General features: G+C 35.2%; 1 long non-coding RNA gene across 1 annotated transcript in view; it reads left to right on the top strand.

The window, feature by feature from the left end:
* Positions 1 to 339: 339 nt before the first annotated feature.
* Positions 340 to 8965, top strand: part of LOC103100858 (uncharacterized) — an 86400-nt gene continuing 77774 nt past the window's right edge. The window contains exon 1 of the long non-coding RNA XR_008916750.1: positions 340 to 476. This is a non-coding gene — a long non-coding RNA (uncharacterized LOC103100858). The remainder of the gene's footprint in view (positions 477 to 8965) is intronic.

Genomic DNA, 8965 nt, shown 5'->3' with positions numbered 1-8965 from the left:
AAATGGACCCCCTAACGGTAAGACTAGGGAAGAATAACACAAAAGTTCTCTTTAAAAAGATGTATGGATCTGAGCAGTCTGTGAGCTGGGTATGGTTGTCAATATGAGTTATAGAAAAAAGCTAAAAGAAAAACTCTCTCACTCCATTTCTTTTATCCTCCAACAGAAATTAACTACCCCCTTTCACTACTTCTATCCCCATTCACTATCCTCACTCCTAAAAAGAACAAGCCCCTCCTAGGTGTGGGATTGGTCCTCATATAGACCAATGCCACATCCGGAAATGGGGAAGGTGGCCCCTCCCTAGCACGGGATTGGTCCATTCAAGACCAATCCTATGCCAGGACGTAGCAAGGCTCCTGAGGCAAGCTGGGGAATGCAGTTCTTCCTGGCCACAACATTTTGAATCTCACACTGCTGAAAATACTAATTAATCTCTTGGGTTTCAATAAGAAAGAAATGATTTCTACGAAAAGGTCAGTTATAGGCCTGCTGTCTCTAATAGATATACTGCGCTAGTTTGTATGCGGGAATTCAAGATGGGAGCTCTAGAGATGACTGAATTGAGCTATATAAATTTCCACATGGGATTAAAATCGTCCAGTAGTTTGTCAAACTCAACATGTAACCTAAACTCAAAATATTGTCTGGAAAACCTTCTTCTTCTCCTAACATCTGTATTTCTTATAATGCTAATACAATTATTCTAGTTATCCATACTTATAATCCTCAAAATATTCTTGAATTTCACATTGCATGTACCACCTACTGTGCCTAACTTCAGACATGAACATTTATAAGCAATTGGATTTTGCTTATTTGTTGTTGTTGTTGTTGTTTTTTAACAATACTGGAGTGGTTTGCCATTTACTCCTTCAGCTAATTTTTTTTTTTCAGTTGTGGAAACTGAAGAAAAATTTAGCCAAGTTACTTTACCAGGGTCACACCATGAGTAGGTGTGTCAGGTCAAACTTGAACTTAAAAAAAAAGGAGTCTTTGTGACTTCCGGTCTGGCATGCCATCCACTGTGCCATCTAGCTGCCTCTACTTTCTAATCACTATATGGCAAGTTGTTTTAAGTGATAGGAACATAAAGAGAAAACTAAAACAATCCTTTTGATCAAGGAACTTGTTGAAAGAGATAACATATATGAAGGATTCTCTGAGATGGAGGTAAGGAGTCATTGCATACAATGGAGACAGACAGTACAAATTCATGGAGATGCAAGATGGAAAGCAGTACATACTAAGTGATCAACTTTCCCAGTTGTCCATGAAATTGCATGCCATTATTTGTGTCATAGTCATTCTTTAAGATGGTTAGGTGGTATAATGGTTGGAGTGCTGTACTTGGCAATGCCCAGTTTGAATACTTCCTCAGATACTAATTGTGAAACCCTAAACAAGTCACTTACCTTTCTCACTTTCAGTTTTCTCATTTGTAAAATGGGAATAATAACAGTTCTCAGTTTCATAAGGTTGTTGGGAGTATCAAATAAGATTACTTGTTCTATATATACTTGGTTTTACCTGTGTGATGGTCAGGGCCCATAATCTTAAAACACACTGCTTTTTTCTCATCATTTTTATTCAATGGATCCTTCTGTGTAAAAGTCCAATCAATTCAGTCTAATCTTAAAGTCCATTCATAATCTGACCCCAAACTATCTCTCCAAATTTATCTTTACTCTTCCAATAAGCATCACTTATTTGTTCTAAACTGTCTGCCCTCATGTTTTATGCTCCTTTACAAATGAGCAATTTAACCTACTCTTCTTTCTTCCTCTGTGAAATAGTCTCCCTGCACCATTTCAAATCAATTCCATTTTTATGGTCCAATTAAAGTCCTACTTTCTCAAAAAATATATACAATTCCTCCTCAGTGATTTCTTCTTCCTATACTCTTCTAGAGAGACTGACTGGTATAGTAGAATGAGCATTGGTTCTTGAGTCAGAGGACAGATTTTAAATTGTTTCTCTTCTGATCTCTGTCAATATATTTCTCACCTTGTCTTTAGTTCCCACTTCTAAAATTAGGAAAGAAAATAGGTGATCTCTAAACTGTTTTTACTTCTTTAAATCTTTTAAATCTTTAAAATCTTATGAATTTATAATCTTCCCATTTCTTATATAATGATAGCAACATTTATGTATTACTTTAAGATTTGCAAAATATTTTATGCACATCTCATTTGACCTTTACAACAATCCAGTGAGATAGATGGCATTATTATCCATATTTTACAGAAGCAACTGAGGCTGAGATTTAAAGTGATCCATCCTGAATCATATAGATACTAAGTGTATAAGAATTAGAACTCAGATCTAGTTAGGAAAAGAAGTGGGCAGAACAGCTTACATGTGTGCTACTAATGGGATGTGGTGACTGGTGAGGTTGTCAAGGACATTGATAAAGAACAGGGAATGAAGGGAAGCATGACTAAAGAATATATGAAGTATCCAGCCAAGTGGAGACAGTGGGAAATGATAGCAGAGGACTCAGAATGGAAGTTCCAGAGATGAAAGGATTAAAACCACTAGCATATTGTCTCTGGACCCAGGCAAAATATTGCTCTGATGGAAATGACTAATAGCAGCAATTGTGAGTGAACACAGAAGGAAGAAGAACCCACATGAATGAAATAAAAAATCCTTTGTAGTTATGAAGAAACTGCCAAAAAAACTATGTTTGAGCATCAGGCATGTCCATAATATTTCTAACAGTTTGCATAGTTTACTTTGAATTTACAAGTTTCCTTCAGTATTCTTACTGGTATTGTACATTAGAATGAAGACTTTAGATCTTAAAATGATGTATAGTATTACATTTTAGGATAAATTCCAAATAGAGGTTAAACCCAAATGAGGAACTGTGACAAAACTACGAGAGATTTTAGCTAATGTTTCTAATTAAATCCCAACTGCATAGGGATAATTTATTGGTGATTTCCCCAAAATTCCCTACAAATTTTCTACTGCCCTTAGAAATATCATACAAATTGTAAATTGTCACAATAATTTTCAAGCCAAGTAATCAGGAGTCTACTATTGTTATAACTAGCCAAAGCTCTCCTGATTTCACTCCTTTATTATTTTTTGTTTTTAGGCAATGGGGGTCAAGTGACTTGCCCAGGGTCACACAGCTGGGAAGTGTCTGAGGCCAGATTTGAACCTAGGACCTCCCATCTCTAGGCCTGGCTCTCAATCCACTGAGCTACCCAGCTGCCCCCTCCTTTATTTTTTTTAAAATTTATTTAGAATATTTTTCCATTGTTTCATGATTCGTGGTTTTCCCCTATCTCTTAACTCCTCCCTCCCAAAGCTGACAGGCAATTCCTCTGGGTTATACATGTATCATGATTCAAAACCTATTTCCATGTTATTCATACTTGCAACAGAGACTTCACTCCTTTATTACAGCTATTTTAATTTTTAATCCTACATTAATTCATTCATCTTTCCCTATCTTCCTCTTGCTTCTTCCCTGGGGAACATGGAGTTCTCTGGAAGTACTCCTAGCAAACTCAATATGCTAATGCACTCTTTGGATTTAGGGCTGTGCTCTCTTTCGTGGTAATCTCCCTCCTTTTTTGTGCCTTTCCTCCCAAATTACCTTGTATTTATTTTATACATATTTAACATGTTTATTGGGCATATATTTCTGTGCACACCTGTTATATCCCCCTAGAGAATGCTAGATCATTGGAGGAAGATGCATTTTAGTTTCTGATTTTACCTTTGAATCTCCAGCATTTAGCACCATTCTTTTTTTTCTCATTTTTCTCACCTTCTTAAAATTTTATTATTTTGGGGGGGAAATTTTTATTAATTAATTAATTGAGAATATTTTTCCATGGTTACAAGATTCATATTCTTTCCTGGCCCTCCCTCAGACCCCCTCCGGTAACTGACACATAATTCCTCTGGGTTTTATATGTGTCATTGATCAAGACCCATTTCCATATTATTGATATTCTAGCAATTAGCACCATTCCTAAAGGCACAGAGTAGGCACTATAAATATTTGTTGATTGATTGATTGAAATGGATGCCTATATTTATAAGGGCATAGATAGATTTTCAGGATATCAGTGCAGGTGGATGCATTGCAAATCATTTTTCATAAGGCAAGTAAAGAATAAACTCCAGATAATTACTATGTGATAATAATAATAGTAACATGTCTGAACATTCATTTCACTTTTGCTGAGCCCTCTCTCATACATCATTTCATTTCTTCCTCAAAGTGGTTTTGTCAAACAAAAGTTCTAGTCCTGGTTCTGCAATTTATCCTCTGCATGGCCTTGAGAGAATCATTTCAACTGTCTAGCCTCAATTTCCTTATCTGTAGTTCAAGAGAGGATTTGATTATAGGATTGTTAAATTCCCTGCCAGCTCCAATAGGCTATGATATTATCAAAGTAGGGCAGTCAAAAGAATGACAAATTTGCATTCAGAAGAACTGGGTTTGAGAGCAGATGCTGCCACAAATATGAGTGTGGCATTTAGAAAGTAATTCCTTCTTCATTTTTGTCATCTGTAAATTGGAATTGTTGGACTAGATAAACATTAATGTGCCTTTGGACTGTAACATACTGTTGTTAAATATTTCTAGAAAAGAAATCATCCTTATTTTATGAATGAGGCACAGAGAGGATACATACATGTACACACATATGTATGCATATATGTGTATGTATGTGTACATGTAAGCTATGCTTTATTATACACACATATATATGTTTATATCTGTGGGGATCATGTATATATATACATGATCCCCACAGATTTGCTCATGAAGAGATCTACAAATAATTTTCTCTATCTGAAATAATGAATTTATCTAGCCATTCAAGGCTATTGTTTTTTTTTTTGGAGGTCAAGAAACAAATGAAGATGGGAATTTGTTCATTATTAAGGGTACCCCTGTAAAGAAGGCTTCTTTCCCCATCCAAATCCAAAAGGATAAAGTATGACTCACACTCCATCCATGACAATGAATGGTCCGCATATTATCCTGACTCACCAATAAGGTGAGTCTGTACCACTTTCACAGCATTTTATTTTTGTAACCCACTGAGAAATTAGCTGGCCAGTTGTGAGATTTTTCTAATCAGTTAATGTTACATTACCTGGTGGGTAAGAAAATGAGTTTAGGACTTTGGTAATTAATAAAACTTAACAGAATTCTAGAGAAACTTTTAGAATATAGAAACTTCAATAAATCAGTCACCCAAGGTTGTTGTGAGATGCATAGTTGACAACATTTAAAAGTATTTAGCATATTTCCTTACATTTAGTAGGTGCTTAATAAATGCTTGTTTCCTTCCATTCCCTAGGAATTAATTTCATTTATTCTCTCTCTCTTCCTTGATTCTTCAAAAGTAAAATAGTTAATGATTTCTAAACTGTTTTCAACAAGTTTATTTTTACCCAAATTATGAAGGATTGACTAAGGGGGAACATTCATCATTAATAAAATTCTCATGAGCACAGTCAGTGGTATAAAAATATAGGAACCTCGAAAGAAGAAAAACATTTGATCTGAGTTTGTGATACAGGAGAGAAAATGACAGGCTGAATGTAGGTGAGCAAATGTCAGAAAGTTCAGAGGAAATATAGACAAGATCTCACTAACGAAAATGGTATAGGACAAGTCAGCACAGGAAAGATAGAAAGCTCTCAAGATGAAATTGTGAAAACACAAAGGAAACAATTTCCAGTGAAGGAGGAAAAAAAGGAGTTGTACAAAGAGAAAGATGTTGATCTTTATCCAGCTCATTGTCCAACTTAAAATTTTAAAAGACGTACTTAATCATAGCTATATTTTTTATGACTGCAAAGAAATGAAAATGAAGTAGATGTTCATCACTGAGAGAAATGTTCAAGCACTTATAATTGTGTAAATTATTTTACTAATCCCAATTATCTCACTGTGTATAAGCTAAGTTTTCTCGTGCTTCTCTATATTTTTCATTTTCCTAATTTTTATGGCATAGTAAGAATCCATTATATATATATATTTATATTGATATACCATGATTTGTTTCACATTCTGTGAAATACCTGGCACATAATAAGTGCTTGTTGTTTGATTGATTCCTAGATTGAAAAGATTTAACCTGAGGTAAGTCATTAACTATCTAGTTCTCCAGGATTCTAATTTATAAAACTGATATAATAATACAAATTATCTCACAGGTTAGGTAGGAGGATCCATGTGGTAATACATATATAAATTCTTTGTAACCTAAAGCTTACAAATGTTAACTGTTATTTTTTTTTACATTTTATTTCTTTGTTCATTTGTTTACATTAAAGTTCTCAGGTATCTCCCTTCCTTTCTTCCCTCCTCACACTAGACTAGAGAAGGCATTATTTTTCCCCATATCAAATATATATATACATATAATTATTCTTATTATAAAACTATATCTTTCTTGTTTCCTTCTCCAGAGATGGAAGGACACAAATTATTCTTTAAACAATACTTGTATTGTTATATTTGATGTTCTCTTGGTCCTGTTTGTTTTGCTCTTCCTAATTTCATGTAAGTCCTTTAATATTTTTTTAAACCCTTACCTTCCATCTTGGAATCACTATTGTGCATTGGTTTCAAGGAAAAAGAGTGATAAGGGCTAGACAATGGGGGTTAAGTGACTTGCCCAGGGTTACACAGCTAGGAAGTATCTGAGGCCACATTTGAACCTAGGACCTCCCATCTCTAGGCATGGCTCTCAATCCACTGAGCCACCCAGCTGCCCCTAGTCCTTTCATATTAAAAAAAAATAACTTACTCATCATTTCCTATGGCACAGTAATATTCTATCACAGTCATATACACAGCTCCTATTTTTTGAATTTTAATTTCCCAGAGACTGTTCCCTATTGCAAATCCACTTCCTTCTCAAAATTCTTTCTCTTGTATAATCTTATTTACATTTTCATAACCACTATCCAATTTCATAATATCAAATAATGACCTTGCATGTGAATTATTTATAATCAGCCTACTTCTTTATTTTTTCTTTTCTCATTCCTTTTCTACATTTATATTTTTCCCCTAAGGTCCTAAAACTTATGTTAGCTTTTTAATACCTCTCTACTTTACGGGTGTTAAATTCATGGATATATGACCCTTACCAAAAAAATGTAATCATATTATCTATTGGCTTTTCCCTATAGAGGAATGTGAAACTGAGGGAGAGAATTGTTCCTTTTTTTCAAATATTCATAGATTTTCTTCAGATTCATTATTATGTGAATAACATGTGGAGAGCAGTGTCAGTGGTTATGATGGGATATTTGTGGAAATTCAAATCCAAACTATTTTTCTCACTTAATAAAAGAGGGAAAGTATGACCAAAGAAGTGCATTTTCTCCTCCATGACTGCAGTGTATAGAATTTAAAACAAAGTATGGAAGTGATTTGGAAAAAATTGTTCAACTTAATATATGGGAGAAATTCCTTAAAATGAGGAGTTACAAAATTTTGTGGGAGAATGAGGTCTCTGTCAATACAATGTTTAAGCATAGATTTAAGTACCATTTTTTGGAAGTGGTGTTGAGTGGCTTCCTGTTTCAAGTATAGGTCTGATTCTATACACCTATTATTCTTTTTACCTGATCACTTAGGGAATTGACATCAGAGTAACTCATGTTTATCCATTTGGTTCTGTACTACTCACGAAGAGCATTATGGAAGCCCATTGGGAATTTATGAAAAGAGGCCAGGCTGAATGATTCTTTTAATGGTTAGGCTTTTTAATCAATAACTTTTAGTTGCCATTATTCATGTCTATTCAAGATTTCCCAAATTGGACTGAAAGAAGAGATTGAATGGGGCAGGAAGAGAGAGGTTACTGTTAGTAACTGTGCCTTTTGAAGTTGAGGATAATGTCTTTGAAGGTCTGTCTCCTCATGACCTGTGTTGCCACTCTATTGATAAGTAATCTCATGGGAAAAATTTTACTTTCCTGAACCATTTAGGACTATGTTCATCTAAATGCCATTCTGCCAGTAGAGAGTCTTGGTTTGGAGATGGCAAGAAGATATTTCTCAATCTTTAACACAGAGGCATAGAAAATGAAGTTTTACAAAAACAAATAAGAAAAATAACATGCCACTAATACCTAAAACAGGTATTTTATTCCAGTGTGCTTTAATCACAGGAGACTGCTCAGAATGTAAAACAAAAACTGGAAGCATAACAGGTATCCATGCAAGCTGACAACCAAGCTGGTTGCTAGGACTTTCAATATCTTGGTCCTGAGGCTAGAGGAGGAAGAATCAGAAATTGCCTTTTGCTAAGGAGGTCCAAGGACTAGGATACCTGGTTCTATTGAAGTTCATAATCAGATCTAGTTGGCGTGTGGGATGTCTGGTACATATCTTCAGACCAGGGCAGCTCTGTGAACCAAAAGTCATGGGTTCTTCAGGAAAGTGATATCTTAATGAGTTGAGATTGATTTGTGACCTAACACTGGTGCCCTTGGCAAAAGGATGCTAGGAATTAGCTTTTGTATAAGATATAGTCAAATCATTCAGGGAATGCAAATATGGGATATAGGAATTTCCAGAACTTAGAAAGATGATAGCTAGCTAAACTCATTATTTGACAGGCACTATGCTAAGAGGACACATATGTAAATAATTGAGGTAGCCTCCAGTGTTAAGGAGCTAACAGTCTAATGGGAGAAGATCAAATAGAAAGGGAAAGAAACTGTATACACTGGATGTTATGGAGAGGATCAGACTGCATTGACCTGTGATATGGGTCCTGGAAGTAATATGGATGCCTGATCCATGACAAGAAAATGTAGGCGATAACCTCTGAGAGGAAGGAATACAAGGAATACAAGACCAACTTCTACTCCTAAGGATGTAATAGTCTGAGAGGAGGCATACCACTCACAAGACTGGATCAGGGTTGAGGGGGAATGGAGGCTTAGATCCTTGCAAGATA

This window comes from Monodelphis domestica, chromosome 2, assembly GCF_027887165.1.
Source record: "Monodelphis domestica isolate mMonDom1 chromosome 2, mMonDom1.pri, whole genome shotgun sequence".
NCBI lineage: Eukaryota > Metazoa > Chordata > Mammalia > Didelphimorphia > Didelphidae > Monodelphis > Monodelphis domestica.
The sequence above is the reverse complement of the archived record's forward strand: the minus strand, read 5'-3'. Positions and strand labels throughout refer to the sequence as shown.